The 23,250-nt window shown below is 44.4% G+C and overlaps 1 long non-coding RNA gene across 1 annotated transcript in view; it reads right to left on the bottom strand.

Annotated features, from left to right (window-relative positions):
* Window positions 1–22,835, bottom strand: part of LOC143008636 (uncharacterized) — a 65,653-nt gene extending 42,818 nt beyond the window's left edge. Inside the window, exons 1-2 of the long non-coding RNA XR_012964618.1 lie at window positions 22,700–22,835; window positions 18,569–18,695 (exon numbers count right to left, since the gene is read on the bottom strand). This is a non-coding gene — a long non-coding RNA (uncharacterized LOC143008636). The remainder of the gene's footprint in view (window positions 1–18,568; window positions 18,696–22,699) is intronic.
* Window positions 22,836–23,250: the final 415 nt, after the last annotated feature.

The raw sequence follows: 23,250 nt of genomic DNA, 5'->3' as shown, positions 1-23,250 counted from the left end.
ATGTCTCCCTCTTCTTCTCCCGCTGAAATATAGCTGTGGGTAACAGAGTTTTTTTTCCTTTTTTTTTTTTTTACCTTTCGTGGTGATGAGCAGGAGAAAACACATGGCAACAGCATCAGGGAAGCGTCTGTGTAATTACTTTTGGCCATCTTTCAAACCTTTCTCTCTCAGGAGAGAGATGTGTGACAACATATGACAAGAAAGCCAACAGGCTTTCCATACAGAATAATGGAATCCATCATCACCGAGGCAGACACACCTGTCTGGCTTTGAGAACAATGCCACACTGCCTATTTATTAGGTGCCAGAAAAGTTTATGTTTGTTCGGTGACAGTGACAGCAACTTGATCCTTTTCATTTTTTGGGGGATCTCAAGCTTTGGGGAAAGAAGGGAGGAGGGGAAAGTCTGACTCACATTTTTTCTTCTCTCGACGGTGCACAGCGAGTTCTCTTTCTTCCTGATAGCTGTCTGCTAAGAAGTCAGAGGAGAAATAACAAAGACCGTCAATCTCCAGGAGGATTTCACTAATTCTTTTTTTCTACTTTTCCCACCACAAAAGCTCCATAATATATACTTTTGACACATACGTCCGGGTCCGTCTCAATCTGCACCGTGTGCACTACATATGTAATTATGTAGCAGAGGAGAGTGATTAAATTATTCATGCTGTTTTGATATTTGCATCCGGCATGAACATGCACAGCTGATTAATAATGAGAACGCAAATTCAATGACTGGCAGCCTCTGCCAAAACAAACACACACACACAGCACAGCACAAACCTCCACCCAACACTGGCATCTTTGTGTACGTTTAACTTTACTGAAGCTATTGAAGACAATAAAACTGTTTGTCCTTGACTGAATCAGCAGACAAATGAAAATATGTTTGTAAACATATATACAAAATAATTAGTTTACTATACTGCTTTCAAATTCAAAGTACACGGATGTAATACTTTGTATTTTTAGGTCTGTATTTCCCCCAAAAGGCAATTTTGACACATCCATTAAGTTCATAAAAAATGGGGACAAATGTTCTCAGATTGCACCGACTTTAATTCATCTTGTCAAAACACACCTTGGTGTGACGCACTGAAATAAAAGTGGATCATTGTGCTGTAGCTCAGTGGGCTCTCACTTCAGTCTGACTGTCAGCCGGCCGTGCTGACGGAACAGTGCTGGCTGTCATCTTAACAGTTAATAATTAGGCTTCCTCCTGCCACCAAACACAGTGCCACGGTGACAAAAGCCAATGGCGACCGAGGTGGCGGCTCGGCTGCCGCATTATAAATAGTCTGACCGGATGATTAATGAGAGGGGCCAGCGAGCTAAAGCAGCAATCTAGCACACAGACAAAAGGCTGCCTGCACAGCTGCCTGCACATAAAAAAAATTAAACAAAACACAACAAGACAAGCCCTATCCCCGGATTGAAACAAGAATTGAGGCAGAGTGGCAGGGAAAGTGGAAACATGCCAAGTAAATAAATAATTGAATTTGGACCGACAGCTTATGAAGACTTTATTTAACCCCTGAGGGCTTTTAGGGGGATCCTCATTAACATTTTGACACGCTGAGTTGAATGGCAGGGTCAGTCGGGCTCCAAAATGCAAGGGGAGGCGAATTCCTTTGTGACGCTGACGACAAAACCGTGTGAGAAACAGAGAAAAACAGCACCGCAGAGAGCCCCGGATAATTCCATCATATGAGGAGATTCAGTATTCCGCTGTGTGACGCAAGCCAAAGTCTGACTTGTTTGCGAGCGTTATTTAATTGCTAAACAAAGCATGGCTGAGGGGGGATTGAATGGCACTGCAGGGGCCTATCGACAGAGTCTTCATGTACACATTGAGACCCTGGGAAGAGGCCACATTTGTTTTCTACAGCACTCTGTAAAACCCAAAGCACAGCACACACTATCTGCTGTAAAACGAGACGCTTCAGAAACAAACAGCACTAGTTTGAGTGTTTTCTGGTGGCAAACAAACCCACCCCCGTATCGCTCATTAATTTTGTGATTGAATTCGAACATTTTCAGTGTTTGTTTCTATTCACTAAGTTTTGGTGATTTCTGGTGTTTCACTCTTGTATCACTCCGCAGTAATACAGGCTGATCACCTTTCAATGTTTTCAAATGATCACCCGTTACAGCCCACACGTCAAATCAATCAAAGCCTCACGGAGAATGGATAAGAAGAGCAGCAACAGTGGCAAATATCTGTGTTTTTTTGAGGTAAAGTTCCACAACACAAACATGGATGCTCCATTCTGCCGCCGGTCAACAATTATCCTGAATATTTGGATGTGCACTTGCTCCAAAGCAGGTTTTTCCATTTGATGGGCCTTATTCTTCCCCTCCACTTTGCTGTGCTCAGCTGCCAGGGCGCTCAGTCGTCACAGCGTCTCCTTTTAATGCCCCTGACAGGGGGTTATTTGCTCCCATATATGTTTTCTCTCCAATTACACCATGGCAGGCTGGAGGCTGCCAAAGCACGCTGCCGAGATGCTGATGGTCACCTCTTTGACTAGTCCTTCCTGCCTCCCTGCACTATATTTTTCATCTTTTTAGATTCTCTAAGAGAGGAGGACTCTGTCATTTGTCTGTCCTTGGTGCAAAGTGTTGTTTAACACCTGACAAGCATCAACACCACAATGCCAACTACTATTTGGAGAGAAAGGTAAATATTGGACCTCGATTCTCAATTTTTTCTTCTCTGTGTACAACTTGAAAGAATTTTGAAATAGTACGATCCATGCGCGCATATTTGTTAAGGAAATTATCTATCCACTGTGCACATAAGACAAAGCAGCTGCAGTAATAATCATAGAGATGTGATTCTTCTCATTTATCACCCACATTTTCTTAATTAAGTCAAAACGTTCCAATTTGAATCCTTAATACAGAGCACAATGCCCTGTTATCCCCAAAACACATAATTAGTCAAATTTGTTTGACTCTTTGTGGCTGCTCACAGCAATCAGCCTGATCAAAGGCAGAGTAAAGTGATACCAGGGGACTGATATCTCCAATAGACAAGATGCAAACCCTCTGAATCGATAGAGCAAACCAGACAGCATTTGTGAGTATAGCTGTAAGCTAAGTGAGATGCCAAATGCAAAGTCTGCCATTGATACCACAATGAAAAATGCATGATTTGAGTGAGAGCGCTCTTTTATCTACGAGGCAAGATCAATAGTGGGACGGGGTTATGGAATCAAAGTTGTTTTGCTGGTGTACTAGTTAACTGGGTCTCTTAAAAACATCTGAACACAATTTGAGAGAACAAAGCGCCATAAACAGACAATCGGAGACGAGCGAGGTGAAGTTATGTTGGTTTATAAACTTTCTCTTCGCGTTCAGGAAGGCGATATCTAACAATGAGCGTACAGGGCAACATGAGTCAAACTCCCTTAAAACTGATGAGCTCTAAGCAGAAACCGTAAAACTATTCCTTTGAGTTTTGGCTCGAGCTACAGTGGATTAAGAACACATAATAATTACTACTGCAAATCCTAAAGTCACAAGACGCCGCAAGCGCTTCAGACAGCTTCCTAATAAACAGGAATTCTTAATGTTGTTTCCAAACTCTGACCCGGTGTTCGTTCATCAGACACGCTGGCTGTAATGGAGCAAAATAAATATTGTAGCCCACCCTCGCGTGGCGGCAACTGAACGCCAATTTCAACGTGGGCTTGACAGGGCTAATTATTCTGTAACCGAAGCCTCGCCATTGCGCCGACCTTTGCACCGTGAGTGGACGCAGGGAGAAGCCAGCAGCTTTCAGCGAGAGGCTCGGACTCGTCTGGCCTAAGAATGTGACGACCGATAGACAGAGGAGAGAGAGGGAGGGAGGGAAGGAAGGAGGGAGGGAGAGAGAGAGGGAGGGAAAGAAAATGAGGCACAAAGGGAGAGAGGAACATGAGAGAGATAGGGAATGAAAGCGAGCGAGGATGAGTGACACACAGAGGAGCCGTCACAGGCTGAGAGTGAGGGCTTTGGCCACAGAGGGACCTGGTGAGAAAGCTCGCAGATCGCAATCTGAGTTTTCAATCCGCGCCACGGCTAACAGCTAGCAGCTACCCTGTCACCGCCGCCTAAACAAGCCCGGTGTTTTCATCTCCATATACACGACGCGGCACTCTGTCTTTTCTTCTGATGGAGATAAGATGTATAAATTATGAGCAGCTGACAAAGTCTACTCCAGCGCCCCCGGCGTCTCATCAATCACTAGCCCGTGTGTCAGCAGGTAACTGACGTGGCCCCCGGAGGCACAGCCCCCTCTTTAGGTGCGTGTGGGTGTGCGCAAAGAAAAAGTGTGTGTGTATGTTTCTACTGTGCAACTGTGCCTTTATACATGCTTAAGTATTTTGTGCGAGGGAGCGTGTGTGTGCGTGTGTGTGCACACTCACAAAGGTTGTGTGAACAGCTGATTCAGTTCCAACTCCTTGCCGTATTTCGCAAAAAACACACAATATTTTTTTGTCTGTCTGTGTGTGTGTGTTAGCGAGTGTGTGTGTGTGTGTATGAATTCAAGGTTTTGCTGTTACACCTTGGGGTTATCTGATGTGCTGATACGCTCCAAAAAGAAAACTAAATGCCAGAGAGAAGGAGCAGGGTGAAGGACAGAAATAGAGTGAAAGAGAGTGAAAGAGGGAACAGGCTGGCTGGGTGGAGCGCTGCAGGCCAGTGGTGGACCACCCAGTACGCTTACTGGTATTAACTATTTTCCATGAACTTTACTTTCCCTGGTTTGGAAGTAAAACATGATCCGTGCCATTTGGTTACGAAGGTATGGAGGACAAAAACACACACTCACCCTTCACCAAACTGCATTTTCAGGGTATCACACACACACACATATTATGAACAGCAACGATTTGCACATCATTGCTAAAGTACGCAACATAATTACACAGTGTGTCAGCAATACAGCATAATTACAAGCTACAACTTGTCTGTGTCTGATTTCACATCGCTCCCATTTACAGGCCAATCACAGTCAATCCACCAGCCGTGTTTACCAGAATTAAGACTTAATTTCATTGCAGTAATTACAAACTGCGGTGTCTACATTTGCCAAACAGAGGTGATTACGTTGGTATTATACTGTACAGTGCTAATGGAAATATGACAGCAAATAAAATTAATTTCTTGGGTCTGATTTTCTCGTGCTGAATTGCCTTTGAGGTTTTGTGAAGATTTCTCTGATAATTCCAAACCAGTTTGATTTGGGAAAACATTGCATTCAATACAACATTTATTCCTCCAGTCTTGAATAGGTACATAACCTCGAATCATACCGTTGCAGAAATTACACAACGTTAGTGTACATGGCCCAAAGCAGGTGGAGTTCGCCGGTGCACACAATATCGATCAGCCGTCTGAAGTGAAGTTCAAGAAGAAGAGAGAGAATCGGAAAATTTCCGACTCCCCGCGGGGCGCGAGAAAGAGCTCAACTCGGCACCAAAGAGAAGGAGGCTGTCATGTTTCTTTGTGATGAGCTGTAAGATTGGAGGCGGCCTGGAGCAGCGGGGTATTCCTTCCCCCCGTAAACAAGCCTCCAAAAAACAAACAGCTCCACCCCGCAGAGAGAGAGACGGGACAGCGAGACGAGAGGGACGGGCAGACAGGTGTCAGTAAAGACTGACATCTGTAACAGAGGGCACCCAGAGAGGAGCGCGGCGAGATGAAAGGGAGAGCTGAAGGTGAGGATGTTTTCATGAAAGCGCCTTCAGACTGCTGCTGGATGTCTGCTGTTCCTCTGGCCTTCTGCTTCGCATGAGACTCTAATCTAGGACACCAAATGTTGATCACACCGATACCTCATGAAATATGTACCATCTACTATTAGCATTAGTTAGCGTCATGGTGGTATCAATGACACCATTGTTTCGAGGATGGCAAATCCTGAGACACATTATCTTTGAAAACCCCTCGTGAAATAAAGGCGATGTCTGGAATTCAGCTGACAAAAGCACTCAGTTGTCTTGAAATCTGATGAGTCTGACAGGATGTGAGCCCATCTGATCCTCTACCGTCTGAATACTCCCTTACAGGGGGAAGATGGGAGGACAGGCTGCTCCTCACCGTGCTTTTAGCACAGGTGTGATAAAAGTCAGCGCCGGCGCAGCTTGGCCCACCTCTCAGATTACTGCGAACATGCCTGGTGATGGACGCTGCCAGTTGGCAGGCAAAACGCGGGGAAGTGATGCCCATTGTTTCCGACCCATCTGCATGGTACATGGAAATGGCATATCGGGTGATGGGGGATACATTATACAATATCGTTTTAAATGTCTGGGTTACAGTTGTCGGCCCTAATTAGATAAAAGAGATACAATGAGGAAGAAGGGTTTGGTGTTGCGAGGTCAACGCCGTTGGTGACAGTGGACATCAACCGTGCTGGTTTCTGTACGATGTAAAAGAGGTTAAGAGAGAGAGACAAACTAACGGAGGAACACAGAGATCCTTTGTGTCAGAGCAGCTTTGTTTGCCTCCTGTGTTCACTTCATCACATTCGGTGAAATGACACGCCTTTTGTTAAACAGCCTGAAGAAGTTATCCTTGAAATTAAATATGTGATATTAATCATGGCTTGCAGCACTCAAAGGGATTTCTTACAGGATTTATTGGTTCTGATTCAATTTGTTAAGCACAGTAAACAACACTCACATCTCTTCTGGGCAGAGGAGTACAAGTGAATGCCAACTGTAAATCACAACAATGGAGAGATTGTCCGATTGTCATTCTACAATAATCACCTGCAGACATTGTGTTATCACGCTCATTCTACAACGTCTTTACCAAAGCAATAAATCATTTCACACATGTTCATTTTACATACATTCATTACAAATTACAAGGCCCTGTTAAGAAGAAAAGTCCTGTTCATGTTGCTAGCAATGTGCTGCTACATATAGAATGGCAGCAGAGTCAAACCTACTAGCTAGCTACAGTAGACAGTAGCAGCCTATTCAAAGGTTGATGGTTGATTGATGTTGACGTCCTGCTGGTTTTCAATTTGAATACCTGATGCGTCTTACTGACAAGGCAATGCTAGTTTGTAGCGTCAAGGCTAGAGTGTAGCTACAATGCTAGTTTGCATCTAGCTAGGAATGCTGGCAAACTGCAAACAACTCTTGGCTCAGGAAAATAATTAACCTTAGAATGCCGCAAATGGCGTTTCACATTTAGACCCCTTTAATAAAAGGTACAGCAGTTAGGTGGTAAGATTCAGACTGATAATTACCAGCATGCACACTCGCAAAAATAACACAGTAAAGTTGATAAAATCTGTCACAGAGATTAAAAACAATGTGGCTCTGAAAATCTTTATTTACCTCAGTGCCCGTCTGTGCCCCGCAGGCTGATGCCAAACCTTCACAGCCCCTCAACACTTCAGCGGATGACGAATGAATGCCCTGAGTGTCACTTGACCCCTTTGCCCTCACCATGATCTCCTGTGCACCCCGGGCAGCCCTCGCTTTTTGGCTAAACAAGAATAGCTCTTTCTGCCTGGGCCGTCTCAGCCTTAATTTCCTCTCCACCTCAGCTTAATCTCTCCCATCACCCCTTCACTCTACACTTCTCTCTTCCCTCTTTCTCGCGTCCATTCAAATCTGGAAAGAAAAGGCCTCTCGTTCCGCAGAAATACATGGGGATGAATGGCTGTTCAAAGTCTGAAGGGCAGGGGAGAGGATGAATCCACCTATCATACATAAGAGCTGCATAGGAGTTCACATCTACCACATATGTACACAAACAGTAAGTAATCTAAATCTAATCTGTGTCTACAAATGTTTGGCTTCATTTTTTAGCCATAAATCCTTCATCTATTTGAATTTACACAGGTAGAATGTGCTGTAAAATCAATGTGTACACACTTCCAACCATTCCTGAACCATTTACAACAGACAGCACCCTTCTTTTTAGACTAAATGTGTGAGGCTCTGCTGTTATTGAAACTGTATGTTCCCTCTCTGTCACTCAGATGTGCGGCTCCTGACAGGCTAAGCCCTTAATGCACCACATTTGACTCGTTAATCCCATGAAAAACCATCCTTTTTGTCTCTCAGGTGGAAAGGTCGCGTGGCAAAGACTGGCTTCCTTCAACCTATACCTCCCCTCTTGGCCCCCCACCCCCTAGCCCTCCCAACCTAAACATGCTTCCAGCCCTCATCATTGGCCTGTCCCACCCCTCCTACCCACCCGCATGCATGAGCTACAAAGCCCAAGGTGTCAGGGCTACCTGTCTCAACAGCAACCCCCCTTGCCTGACCTGCGGATAGCCCTCAGGGACATTAATTATAAAATAGTCTGACTTGTTGAGAGGAAAGAGACAGACAGAAGGAGAAAGAGGGAGAGAGAGAAAGAGAGAGAGAGAGAGGGAGATAAATGCAGAGATGTTGTTACAGAGGCTGTCACCTCATAATCATGTCATCCTGCTGTACAGGGGTGATGCTCAGGCTTTACTCGATCAGGTTTCCCATTCATCACCAGGGAGTTGGCTGGTTGCTGCTGGTGGTGTGTGTGTCCTGGTGGGTGTTGTTAGATGGTGGATGGACGAGAGGGCATTGTAGTGTGGCGACTATCAATCTCCCACAGAGCTGAAGCTTATTGAGAACGCTCGGTGCTCACCTGTGACTGTTTACCTTGCTCGACTAGCCGCAGACGTCCTTTAGACTCAAGTTCAAACCTTAGAGAATGTCTGGACGATCGAGCGTCCGGTTTGTCCCGCTCAGCTCAGACGATCCATATTTCATATCCTTTGGTGCTTCCTTTCAGACAACAATGGGAAACGTTGATGTGTACATGCAACAGATCCCACGAGCTCATACCTTCGTTCAAGGACCACTTAAAGGGAACAAAACATAAAACCGGTGCATTCAATTTCAGCGTTCAATACCGTGCTTGTCGGCAAACACGCGGATCTGTGATAATGTGTCATTGTTAAAGATACTGTGTGGACAGCAACGTCTATTCTACAAGGCAGTATAGACAGTGAACCTGCCACCGCACGATCAGAGCAATCTGTCCAAACAAATGGAGGCTCCTCGCGCAACATTACCGCGTTAGATTAGACGACTCTCGGCCATTTGATTCCCTGCCGTCTCGACAGCTTCTGTTTCTAATGGACCGAGCGGGATTTCACAAAACGCAAAACAGGGAGAGGTCAACACGTTTGAAGGTTACTCCTGTCGGGGGAATCAAAATAAATAACATTCAGGTGTGCTATTCTCTGTCAGGCGAGTGTCTTAATGATGCCAAGTTAACACATACTAAATAACAGTGTCTCCCTACGCACTGACAGCCTCAGAAATAATTGACCAGCATGCTCCAAACTGAGACGCAGTAGGCAGAGAATTCAATCCTGCAGCTGACAGAACCCATTGAGCATGTCACTAGATTTTGCATTATACACAAAGCAATGTCAGGTCAGGGATGCGGCCTCCTGCTAGTTATTTGCGATTGCATCTCTGAGGGTAAATTACCTGGCTCTCCATAATATGGTCTAGTTAACTAATTTCCTGACAGCACACTGCCTCATAAGAAAAGTCTCAGATTTACTACCTGTCAAAACCATGATGGACTTTTTTTTTTTTCTTCCTCTCCCTCCTCCTTTTCTTCTTTTCACCAAATGCTTGGCAGCCTCTCGACTAAGAGCTCATATCCAATATCCGCTCTCAGCGTGCCGGGGACACCTCTAATTCTAGACAAAGACGTACAGCTGAAAACGAACAAAAAAGAAACATAACCTTATTATGTTTGAAGGCTACCAGGAGTGTGTCATTTCATCCACGAGTTCCCATGTAAAAATTACTGCTGGGGGGTTGTTAAGCGATGAAACGTCGCTCTAAAGCTCCTCTCCCTGTAAGGAAACAAGGTGATCCATTATCCTTTATCCCAAAGACCTCTGCTCATTGACAACTACACACATAAACTACATGGTGTCCTGTCATTTTGTTGTTATACACGTGTAAATCATTCACTTTCTGACAGAAAAGAAGCTCCAACAACAAAACCTCAACCTCACCAACGAGGTCACGGGGAAACCGAATCCCGCCACAGACAAAGAGCGGTTTTACCTGCGAGAACGCGACCTGCCACTGATAGCGGCGGAGACGACAATGGCACAGTGATGGTGTGACGACTCCCTTTGAGCTGCACCGCACAGGGGGAACAATACACACTCTCCCACTGTGGAACTAACTGCAGTGTGTTTGAAACCTTTTCACCAGAGGGCATTCAGTACTTTTTGATAGTTCTAAAACATAAATGATTGCTATGAATAGAATAGAATATTTAAGGGGACTTCCAGGTTACCTGAAATAAAGATCATAACCTAGACCGTCCAGTGAGTGGGGACTGGGCGAATGAAAGGGATTTGAAAGGGGGGTGGATATTGTCCTTACTTAGATGAGGTACAGTACAGGTAGCTTCGTAAAGTCATTAGCAGAGCAGCAAGCGCCCCCTTACCCCAGGACAGAGCTTCATAGTCTGCATGAACAGAGCGAAAGAGCTACAAACAGCTCTGGATCTGTCTGATCAAGTCTTGACGAGGCTGCTAGAAACGACTATAACTGCCCGATTAAAGGTCGGATATGCAGAAAATTGTACGTGAAAGCAGAAAGGGTAACTTTTTGTGGTGCCAAATTTGAGGTGCCTTTGTTGAGAGAAGTTTAGTTGCAGTTTTGTTATCACTCTCAGCTTTTGCCTGTTAAATCAAGAATGAACAATTGTCACTGTGAATGCTCCAGATTCATAACTGCGAGTCTCCAGGAAAACAAAACGAATCAAAACAAAAAGAGTAGCTATTATATACGGTGATGACTGCCAGAAAGAGCTCTGTTGAACAAGAAAAAACGCGTGGAAGTAGAATATTTCCCTCTGCGCTCACTTGGTTTAAGTTCACAATGCCACACCAAGGTCCGTCTCTCCTTTTCTTTCTTTCCCCTCTCTCTCTCTCTTTCTTTCTTCTCACCCCCATTCAGCTGGCCGGCGTGGCCTATCATCGACTCGACAATGACAGTAGGTGGAAACGCTAGCTTTCATTACACAAAGTATAAATAGTGTAATCTATCAGCCCTGCCAATCAGGATGATTGATTATGGGGTGTCAGGGAGGAGAGTGACACATTAGAAAAGTTTGGTTAACAATGCCTGTAGCTGGTGCGGGGCTGCTGCCACCCAGCCCAGTGATTAATGTGTTGTCAGCCTGTAATCCCACACCCACGCTTAATGAGGCAAGAATTTATCATCTCGCCAGAGTGGCAGATGTCAGGGAGAAAGGAATCCAAGTGGCTGGAAACAATATACTTTTTCTAGCCTGTGCTTGACATGTCTGACAAGCTCTAAAAACCACAAAGAAGGCCTGTGTAAGCACAAACTTCAGTGGAGGGACTTTCAGTTCTGGCAGCGTCCTCCCTCGCACACTCGTGAAAGTCACCGCCGCTGAAAGAAGACTCGATCTCTGATTAACGCTGTCCTGACAAACAGAGACAACTGGCACGTTGGATTAAAGCGCTAATGATCCAACACACAGAGGGAGGGGGAAGGAAGTCCCATGTTTCCACATTCGTGCGGGTTTAGAAGAACAAAAAGATTCACAATTCTCACACAGATCTTCACATAAAACGTCCAAGTTTGGTCGCTGTTGTTGTCAAAGCAAACGGAACTGTGGTGAGTTTATACACTGTGATCACCGCGTCGAGCAGAGACTTGGAGCTCTGGCGTTCATTAACTTTATTAATAACAACTTATCAACAGCTGCGTGCTCTAAACAACAACAACACAATCTGTACTATCTGATAAAATGTGAATTAAAGTGAAGCGGCCTCGAGAGAGAGCGCGCACATAAAATCAACTTCAAAGGAAACTATAACGCGAGCGCTGAAATGGTGATTAATGTGCTCTGTCAGCATCGAGTAACAAAGAAGATAACTAATCTGTTTGTGAGATGTAAAGTTTGGCACAGCTCGCTCTGGAAACACCCAGTGGGGCAGGGAATGAGGAAGAGAGAGGGAGATTTTTCCAGAACACAGAGCACATTGAGCCAGCTGTCTCTCATTAGGGCAGCAGCATCTTCCTGTCAACAAAGACACCAACAGGGAGGATTAGCTGTGATCGGACTGATAGGCTAACACACTGAGACGTCGCACTGTTTAATAGCTAAAAGTATCATTTGATAAGAAATCTAACGGATGTGAAGAGTTCCCTTTGTGCCTGTGTGATGTTGTTGTTATAGTTTGAGAACTTTGGAAATCTGCGTAGGAGCGACAAGGAGCCAAGAGCTGTAGTTCCTGAAGCACTTTGAGTTCCTTCTCTGCTGGGTGGAGCTCACAAGGAAGTGACATCTACGAGACTAACTAACTAACTAACTAACTAACTAACTAACTAACTAACTAACTAACTAACTAGCTAGCTTCTTTCTCCAAGCCCAGTCAGGTGCTGATTTTTAAATAGACTTTGTACAACAGCAATGAAGAACACTTAACTGTACTCAAACTCAAACTGTAGTCCTCCACTCTGTCTCCTTTAAGATAAATTAGCTTCCAATTTAGTCCAAACTTTAGGTCCAACGGTGGCTTAGAACTGTTAATACGTTAACATGTATATTTAAAACTTAAATTAGACAATACATCAGTATATGTGCCTGTAAGATTATGTTGAACAACAGTATTAAATCAATGAACTCTTCATCCATCCTCCTCACCTGGCAAATGCATACTACAATATTTTTTTCTGCCATGATTTCAAAACAGATAAACAATCAATGTATGTGTATGTAAACATGGTGTCTGACGAGCTTTGAATGAGCGAGGCTTTGCTGCTTTTACAGAGACACAAAGCGAGTACATGTGTAAAAGTAATTGCTGGCATTTAATGATTCTTTGGCTTAAAGGTGGAAGTATCCTGTGTCCCTTCAGTTTTCTGTGTCAAGAAAGGAAATGACTCCACAAACGCGGACTTTCCCAAAGGCAAATAAAGATGTTGGAATGGTAAATGTGAAAACTGAAAGCTTTATGGCATGCCAATCCCATGCACTCAGCGCTATTAAGCAAAATAATAAAAAAGTCCACAAAGGCACTGCATTTTATAGATAATAACACAAAAAGAAGTCTTGTCTGAGCAAATGCACGACCTGTCAGAGTTTATGAAAACTTAACATCAACATGGGGAGCGGGAGACACCTCATTATCGCTGACCGGCCTTGGCCCGCTCGGTGACAGGCCTCACACACTGCTGCTAAAACGCGAGAGATGTCGAAAGAGATGCGGAAAGAGGGAGAGGGGAGGGAAAATCAGCTAATGCGACGCGGCCACTTGGAAGTCTAATAAAAGCTCTTAGAAAAACACATGTTTGTTTTTATACAGCGCGTTCAGCCAAAACTGAATAATACATCTATCATTTTGGGTTATGAGAGTGACATGACACCCGGGTCACGCACCCCACGTCTGCAGGCTTTGAAAGAGGCAATAAATCAATCTCCCTGCTATTGCTTACAATTAAAGGAGCTTTAAAGTTTTACAGTGTGTTTATGATATGCAGGCCTGGATGATTTATGTGGGCCGTGTGAGTCACTCCCTGCTAATTGCCGTCGTTTCCCCCTGCACGTGACCCCGCCGTGACCCCTCCCTAGTTACGCTGCCAGAAACACTCACAACTGGGCCTGAAAACCAGCTTCACACACACACACAGACACGGACACACACAAAGACATGTACACACCTGAAAGAAGGAACATGGAATCATCTGACATAAACAGGCAACATATTTGGATTATCAGCAAACTAAACATTTGTAAACGATTCTAAACCCCTGTTTTAACACACAGGGGGAGACGGAGAACAGGAGGGTCCCAAGTGATGTAATTATCAGATAACACAGCGTTATATAAGGTTTGTGGGGGAAGAGAACGTGAAAGTAAGCAGATCACACTGACAGTGAGTTTATTTGTCTGAACATAAAGCAGACGGACACTCGATGTGGTTTTATCTCGACCGCAGCTCGGAGCCGATCCACACCGCTGTCCTTACTCGACCTATGCATTCTGATTCACAAATGCAACAGGAAAGGCAGGTGACAAATCAGAGGATATACAATAACCGGAGCAAATAGTAAATCTAGCAGACAGACAGGAGCGGTGATAAACTTGCTTTGGCAGTAATCGTATTCTTTGAGTTTTCTCCGAGGACAGATTTGTTTGGAAAATGATTCAGCAAAGCCACTGAAGGCACATTTGCAAAGTGCTATATTGCTCGCTGTTTGTTATGTTCGAGAGCTTCGGGGAACTCGTAACTCTCAAGACCCGAGACGAACGTGGCAACATACTTTACAGGGAACATTTGAGATTTGAAAAGGGAGCAAAACAAGCAGGCTACAGCAAATTCCTTCTGCAAAAAAAAGCCCACAATCACGGATCGCATAATGCACAATCATGGGTCTAAAACCGTGCCGTCTATCTTCGATTTGGACTGCTCCCTTCAGTGCAAACTTAAAATGAACCGCTGTCTGCTGCCGAGTAAAACAGGTTAGTGTCTGGGGAGGAAAGAACAGAACTGAAAAGATCCACTTGAGGACTTTCCTGGCTCTGTCATTGTCAATTCCCTTGAAGAACCGTTAACCCGGCGAGCAGAGAGGCTCATGGGACCCGGGAGCTGGCTGGAGCCACCCTGCAATGCAGTCTGCTTTACATTATACGCCAAAGGATGTGGGGAGGGAAAGAAACTCGTGTTCGTGCTCGGAAATCAAGTCAAATAATTCATCCAGGCAAAATCTAAGTGACATGCGAGGAACACTTATACCCGCTGACGTAGCTACCAAGCTCGTGCTCAGCGAGGGACCATAGAGTTACTTCATTCACTGTGAAACTCTCTTAAACATGTGGCCGGGGAGGGAATGTTATTCTACCAGTTAAATTTGCTATGCACTCTTTTTACGCTCTCTCTATTTTTTTTTCTTGGGATCTGAAAACAGAATGTGCTGTCACAGTGTTTTGATAGACACGGCCAGTTTAACCCAAGGGTTCGACAACACGGTGCGGCCTCCGTGGCAAAGTGGAGGGAGGCAGAGGAGGAAACGCAGCCAAAGAGCACCGCATTTATTTTCCAAAAGCAACCCCGGCGCAGCCCGAGCGGCTCTGCGTGGTTTAACACCATTTCATTCCGTGACCTCTAAGTCCTCAAAGAGAATTATCACATTATAGCATTCCAACACGCCCAATTTCCCAAAATACTCTGGGAGGCTTTTCCACTCTGACTCTGCTTAGTGTTGTGGTTCTTTGGGGGGGAAACACTTCAGTTATCTCTGCTACATTTTCTTTTGTTTACTTCAGGTATGTTTTTTTGTCTTTGTCTTCCTTCCAATTCCAATTCCAATGTAACAAAAATAAGCCAAAGGAGGAAAATTACCCCCTCGCACTTTTGAAGCGAACACCAAAACACACAGACAAGTCAGAGACGGCTCATTGTCATCCAATTACGGCGCCATGCCTGCTAGTGCATGAAAACACAGAGCAACAATTAAACAAGCAACACAATTCTCCTCGGTGTATGAACACGGCAATTCGTCTCTGGCACGGCTTTAATGCTGAGGAGTTTGCCGAAAGACAGGGCCGGCCCCAGCATGTTAGGGGCCCTGAGCAGGAATAAATGTTACAATCATACTACATAATAAATTGTGAACTTAAAGAACTGAAAGTAGAGACCCTTACCTGTTGAAAAGATGAAGATTGAGAAGTTGAATGCTTTCAAATAAATAATTTTTACCTCAAAACACCATCACAATCTGTTTTCACTGAACTACCATAGGGCCCCCCGACCATTACAGGGGCCCCTAAGCAGCTGCTTGAGTCGCTTAATATGTAGGGCCAGCACTGCATAAAGATGACATTTTCGTGTTAATTCTATACTTCACAGTCGTGTGTGTGTGTACAGTATGTGCTTTCTCCAGCCGCCGACTCTCTGGTTGTGATTAAGGCAACATGGAAAACATTGGGAATGTATGAAAAGTTATGGTGTTCATATTGTACTAAAGACCATAACTGCTTTATCGGAACCATGTGGCGTCCCAGAGTGCCATTCCCATAATGGCATGATTGAAAAGGAGTTTAAACTGTGGTCACAATCCACTCCGATATGACTCAAGAGAGGCCTCCAAAGTTCAGCGCTGTGCCTTTCATGGCGAGCGCATTAACTACTCCAATACATCATGAGAGGGGAATGATCAGATAGGGGCTCTTTCTTCAGGATTATGCTGTCATGAAAGGGCATGTATCACTGTAACCCTGCTGTTGCCACGGCGCCAATTTACCCACTGTAAACACTAGGAAAGAGAACATGGCTAAAATCTCTGCAAACAGGCGTTTGTATAACACTGGAAAAACTTGAGAAACAGACGCCCAAGAGCCAAACAATTACAAAAATAAACCATTAAATCATTTCTGCGGCGCAATACTTTTTTTTCCAAGCGATATTCGCACTAATTGAGACTCAAAATGGTAGCGCAAGAGACAACAAGACAGCTAATTACCATGCTTTGTAATGAAGCAAATGCCAGATACTACGAGTCCCTGTTATGAGCAACACCCTGCTGCACCAGACATTAAAGCAAACACCGCTCTCCAATTATGCCATCATCTCTCTACGCTTTCCCCTTTTGTCACCAACGTTTGTTGATCAGTGGCCAGCGCTACCGATCAGCTCAAAATCACTGCTCTCCGCTGGTGATGTGGAATATTGGAGTCTTTTACAGTTACAGAGAGACGAAATCTGCCCAAAAGTTAAAACCGTCTCTCATCTTCCCGATCGATCTAATTAATAAAGTTATTTTGAATCGAGGGTGCAACAATAAATGGGAATCTGCATCAACCTAAAATGGCCACAAAGCTATCAAGCCCCCTACTAAGAAGCCTTTAGAATGTAGGCAGTATCAAGATAAGACGAGTCACGAGTCACGCATCCGGATTCGTTTTAATTACGTATTTAGTCTTAAATGGCGCCATCGTGTCTCATCTAAATCAAAACCAAATCGAAATGCTGCTGTCATCTCCCAGCATAGACTGTATATAGATATATACACACACGTATATATGCTTGTGTATGTTTGTATATACGCCGTCAAACACTGTTAATAAGGAACAGCAAGTGGGACAGTTGGGAAATATATTCAGCTGCAACATAAAATAAATAAATAAAATTGGTGTGCGGCAGGAGGCAGACGCATTTTCATCAAAGCTGTAACCTTTTACTTTGCATAGGGAATAAATAATCATATACAGCAGGTTCAAAGACACAAAGACATAAAAACACACACATCATGTCAGCTAGAATCAGTGATTATCTCCGCTTTCATCCCGGGCTGTGGCGACAAAGGCAAACATTTCTCCTCCGCTGACAGGCTATGTAAATAAAATCTTATAACGTGACTCTCCCCTGCCAAAAAGCATTGTAAAGGTCCCTACTTTCTTCTCCTATAAAGAGGATGAGCGGTGTTTTCATTCCTCTCCTCTCCATCTACCAAACATGCCAGATTGAGGTTAAATTATTTCAGTGTTTTTGCTTCCTCGCTTGCCACTTGTGTGAAGCGTCAAGAACAAAGCCGAGCGCGAGCTGACACAGAGAGTACACTATCTTAGCTGATTGTCTCCAACAATAAATATTTTGTTTTCCCCGTGCACTTTTAAACCCGACATCCACTCACATGCTTCTCGTTTGTCTTTGGATGGCTTTGTTCCTGCTACTCTGGATACGTTTTTTTTTTCTTTCTTCCTACCTCGCAGGCTCGCCGTCGGAACCCCAGAGACCTTAAAACGACAAATGCTAAGCTGATCCCGAACGTTAAATATTTCACGACCTTACAATTACACGAAACTAAATCCGAGCAAAAGTGTTTAATTTGTGTTGCGCTATCAAAGCTGTAGAGTGAATGAATGAATGAATGAAAGGCTTTGAATGGTTGAAGGAAAGTCTAATTAGTCTGCGCAGTCCAAAACAAGCCCGAGAGGAAGAAGTGCACAAGATCGAGGATAATTAAGTGTTTGTGAGCGGCGCGTACGTGAGCTGTCACTCCAATCGCCAGCCATGTCACACTTGGCAACGCAGTCATGACTGGACAGCCGCCCGTCGTCTTTGATCTGGGCTCATGCATACGGAATCAGGTCAGGCCTTGGTCACACACACACACAGACACACACACAGATGCACGCATGCATTCACTTTCAGTTTCCTGTGATAGCAAATAGATTCTGTTTCAAAGGGCCACAGTACTTGGACCTCTGTAATGGGAGACTGACAGCCAAGCACGCATAAGAAGAAAAGACAGATAAAGGAAAAGAATGGAGGATTGGAAAAGGTTGAATGTGACAAATCCACTCCAATGTACATTAAATGAACCAGCTGGAGCCGCATGAGGTCCAAGGTGGCAGCCTTGTGCAGATATATGTGCCCCACTTATCGGGTCAAGAGGCTTACTACAGAAATTAAGTGATCTAATTTTCATTTTTTCCCAAATCATTGAATTTTGTTAAATCACCAGCTCAACACTTAACAAACAAGAGCTTAACTCACAGCTTCAGAGTTGGGTTTGACCACTTTCATGAACGATCCTCTGGCTTTGGCCTCCATCGCCTCCGTCTTGGTGACTTTCCTGGTGTCCAGAAACTTCAGATGGGGCAGCTTGTGAAGGACAAAGTACCTAAGAGGACAGGGAAGGACACGTGCTGAGTTAAAACCATGTAGGCGGCGTATTCTCACACAGAGATGGAGCTAATCTGAGCTGTTAGGTGATATAATAATCAAAATGACAGAACTTCAGCTGAACTTAAAAAGAGGCCTTGTTTACTCAGCTTAATGGCAATACAGATTTAATGGCCACCATGTTTCCTTGAATGTAATAACCTTCAAAGCTGATAAGAATAAGTTCGACATATAAATAGCACGAAAGGAGATACAACCCATCTGCCAGAGCTGTCATTCCCGCAGCATCACAGATATCTCCCTAAGCTTTCAGACACACTCCGTCTTTCATTGGGAGGGAGAGAAACGTCAAGAGATAATGGTCGGAATACACAGATGACAACAGATCCTTTCACGGGCGGGCGGGAATAGAGGAACCAGTGTGTCGGGGCTGAGCCGGTAGCCAAAAAGGACGGCCGAGAGCGGCGCCTGAGTGGAGGGCGAGAGGGGGAGGAGGGATACGGGTTCCATAACAGACCTGCACGCAAGGAACCGCGACAAATTGATGATGGCGATGGCGATGAGGGGAGATGGCAAAGCTGGCGTTGAGTTTTCAACAACTGAGGATTATGAGGAGGGGGGGGAAGACTGACATGGTGCAAAAATATTTCTATAGAAGCAGAATTAAATATAAAACATGCAACACGGGGCTAAATGTCTCCTTAAAGGCACATTTCGCAGGATAAAGTGACCTCCTCCTAACCCTAATAAGAGCTCTTTCTCCCAGTAGTCACATCCAAGAGGCCCCATTCCCTTCCTCGTGTCTCTCCCTCGGCCTCTGTAGAGGACTTTGTTCGGGGGCATTTCTATGATGAAATGTGAAGATGCCCTTGGGAGACACGCAGAGAGGTTATTCTCCATAGGTAACCCACCATCACGGGGTCAGAGAGGATGACAAGGCTCTGTCAGCCGGTGGGGATATTAATGATTCAGCCCGACCACGGCGTGAGGAGAGGAGGGAGAGAGAGGGCGGGAGAAACCATGTGGGAGGAGAGACAATGGAGGGGATACGTCACTTTACACGATTGGTTTAATGTGATGAATCCAGAATGAATCCTTATATGTATGCGCGGATTTTGTCACATTTGACCTATTTTGAATTGAGAGCATAAAAATTAAGTCTAGAAAATTGAAAATCATGGTTTCGAAAATAGCGGCACTACTGTCAAGCTGCAGTAGTTAAAGTAGTTAAGTTAGTTTGAGAGCACAAAAAGCACAAAAAAACCTGAATTATATTCCTTCACCCTGAAATGTGATGTATGTTTCTAATCCAAAATTGGAAACATTTCCCAATTTTATTTATAACACATTATATATAGTTACTACATTGAAATAATAATAATAAACAGTAAAAATGATTTAATATTTTTTATTATTCTCTGTAGTTGACTAGATAATTTGTACTCCATTACATTATTATTATTACTTTGTGGATTCCCATTTAGAGACTGTAGACTGACTTTGTAGTGGGTAACTTTGACTTGAAACAATTAAAAATTCAATGAGATATCTTTACTTTTACTCATGCACAATTATTTGTCTACCACTGTTCAGCTTCACCTGAGCAAAGATGAACACATGTAAAGTTTAAGAGAAACAAATTAAATCACCGTACCATATTTAGAACAATGCGTCCTTGTAGATAACCTAAAAAAACCTTAATAATTAGTTAAAACACAAACCAGCAGTAGTGCTAATCTTGATGCAGCCTTTAGATTTATGGCCTTTGAGAAAAAAGGTTGAGCGAACACAAAGTACAGCTGCTGCTTGGGGCAAAAAACACCTCTTTGATCTGCCAGCAAAGGGAGATCAGGCAAACTGATAACTTTAACCAACATACGGGGGGTGAACATGTCCCATAATAATGTACAGCAGGTTCCTGTGTATACATCACAGAGGCGGAGAGAAAGAGCCAGAGTTTCTCCCCTTATTGTGACAACATTTCAGACTGACAGATATTTGAGGAGACAACACGATGACGGCGTAAAACAGCAGCCATTGCGTACGTCTGATATTACAGCTTGTGTTGTTGTAATACCGCAGAAGGCCACCGATGCCGTGCATGGTCAGCAGACAAAAGGACAGTGTTTAACCTCCGCGCAGAAGACACAGCACTGTACCAACACAGTCTCTCCAAGTTAACAGGCTAATTAGGGCGGCGAAGCAAGGCACCGGGGAGGTTTCACTTGAGGGACCAGGAGCTCCGGGGGCAACGGGGGTTTGGGTATTTATTGCCCAAGGCCACTGCTGTCACGACCCGCACGCCGCCTAACCTTGTCAGACATGAAAATCTGCATCGCACTCAAAGTGATGTTTTACTACGTGACACATTATGAATATTACATTACAGGGACATAGATGTTGTCAGTCAAAACAGAGCGGCTTTCCTCAACCAGTAGGAAAGAGAGAAAGAGAGAGACAGAGTGAGCGAGAGAGAGAGAGAGAGAGAGAGAGAGAGAGAGAGAGAGAGAGAGAGAGAGGGAGGGTGGGGGAGCCAGAGGAGGGGGGGAGAGAAAAGAGAGAAGAAGGATTATTCAAGAAAGGCAAGAGTGGTTAATGTTTAATAGGCAACACATAGTCAGAAACAAGCACTTAGGGCTAAAACAGACAAAAGAGAGCGTGCTTTTCGCCTTTTATCGCATTTCATGTAAAGGACCCTGACAAATGGTGGTCATACTGCACGGCTTGAGGCCCCGGCGTGATGTTTAATGCATCATCTGCTCTGGCGGGGCCGGGGTAGTAAACACTCATTTGTGGTCGCTGACTGGTCGCACGTGAAATCCATTTTGCCGAAGCGGAGTGAGTGCGGCGACGGCGGCGGCGGGGAGCGGCGAGTTGACAAAGCTTTTAGAGCCACGCGGTCGAATCTGCAGACTGCTCATGAAATGGATGAATGTCCCAGAATGCATTACTTACAAGAGCGCCATCACTCTCAATAGGTCAGCATCAGTGTTAGGGATAGGCAAGCTACAAGTAGTGAAGCTACTTACTCAACTGCTTATTTTGTGGCTTGACAGTAGTGCAGTTATTATCACAAGTAGCAGTGGCAAAAGCTACAATGGTACTTGTATAGTCTTCTGTTGACAAGTGACAAAGTAATTTAGGCCTAACTACTTTTTGTAGCTTGGCAGTATAGCAGCTATTTTCAAAACTATTTTTTCCCTAAGAGCATCAGTCTAGCATCACAAAGGTTTCCGCGCTACTTGTAGTCTTTTGTTGTATACTGTGTTTATTATTGACAAGTTACAAGTAGTGACGGCACTAACTGAAATACTTCTTTCAGTAGAGTAGTTTTTCTCAACAACATTGTAAGATTTACTGTAACTTACTCTTATTTTCTACTAGCAGCTGCGTAGCTTGGCTAAACTCTTGTCGTGTGAAGGGGAGCACTGTTTCAACGGCTCCAGAACTTTATTCAAAATACACACATACATTCGCTCACATTGAACCCTTGAACACACTGCCACTGGCACTGCTACTCCCTTGGACATATCCCAGCATGCATCACTCTCGCCCATCATTGCTTTCCCCCCTTGACATTTAACTTAAAAGACAAACTCTGTTGGCCATTTCTCAATCCTTCAATACACAAGGGGAACAAACAGAACAAACAAACAAGTCAGAGTGAGACATGAGAACCTTTTTAAATCTCTATTTTCTGGACAAAATATGGAATTTGAGCAAAGACTATTATCCCTGATTACACAAACACAACAATTTCTAACAACCTCTTCATTTTTTCTTTGGTCATGCTGGAATTGTTATGGAATTGAAACATTGTTTTTCACATTTTTCTGGTGATTTGCTTCGAGGGCAGCAAAAACAGCAAATTGTTTCCATTTTGCCCCTTTCAGCAGCTTCAGTGTAGTTAGCTACTTTTTCTCAGTCGCTTGTAAATGTAGCTAAGTATGAACCAAACAGAGGAATATGATTTGTGTTTGTGTTGCCGGCGCATTTACTGACCTGTATCTCTGGTAATCGTCCTCGTCCTTATCCAGGCTGACCAGCTGGTTGGGGCAGGCCTCATTTCCCAGCAGACTCAGGTACTCCAGCGACGGGGTCACGTCAGCCAAGTGCTCCAGCAGGGCCTCGATATCAGTCAGGTGTCAAAGGGCGGATGTCAAGGACCCAGCGCTGTTAATTACATTAGCATTTACCGCCCGTGCAGCCCCGCCCCCCCACCCCCCTCCCGGCCCTGTCGGCGCTAAAAACACGTCAATGTCAAATTTAGCGAGGTGCTCAAAGGGGCCAGTCAGTGGCTTTGTGAGACTGGGCAGACAGAGGGGCAATTTAAGGTGCAGGCTTTGGCATATAGCAGTGACACAATTTGGCTGTTGCTTTCTCTCTCTCTCTCTCTCTCTCTCTCTTTCTCTCGTTCTCTTTCATTTCCTAGGGTGGCCGGGTGCAGAACAGTGACAAAATGATGGATGCCCTGTGGTTCAAACGGTCCGTGCTTCCCAGAGCCGTGCTGGTGGAAAAAGTTTTTTTTTTTTTTGCGAAACGTGGAAAAAACA

Source organism: Genypterus blacodes, unplaced genomic scaffold (genome assembly GCF_046128005.1).
Source record: "Genypterus blacodes isolate CSIRO-AG114 ecotype Tasmania unplaced genomic scaffold, CSIRO-AGI_Gbla_v1 ptg000105l_1, whole genome shotgun sequence".
Classification (NCBI taxonomy): Eukaryota; Metazoa; Chordata; class Actinopteri; order Ophidiiformes; family Ophidiidae; genus Genypterus; species Genypterus blacodes.
Note: the sequence above shows the minus strand (reverse complement) of the source record. Positions and strands in the feature narration are given on the sequence as shown.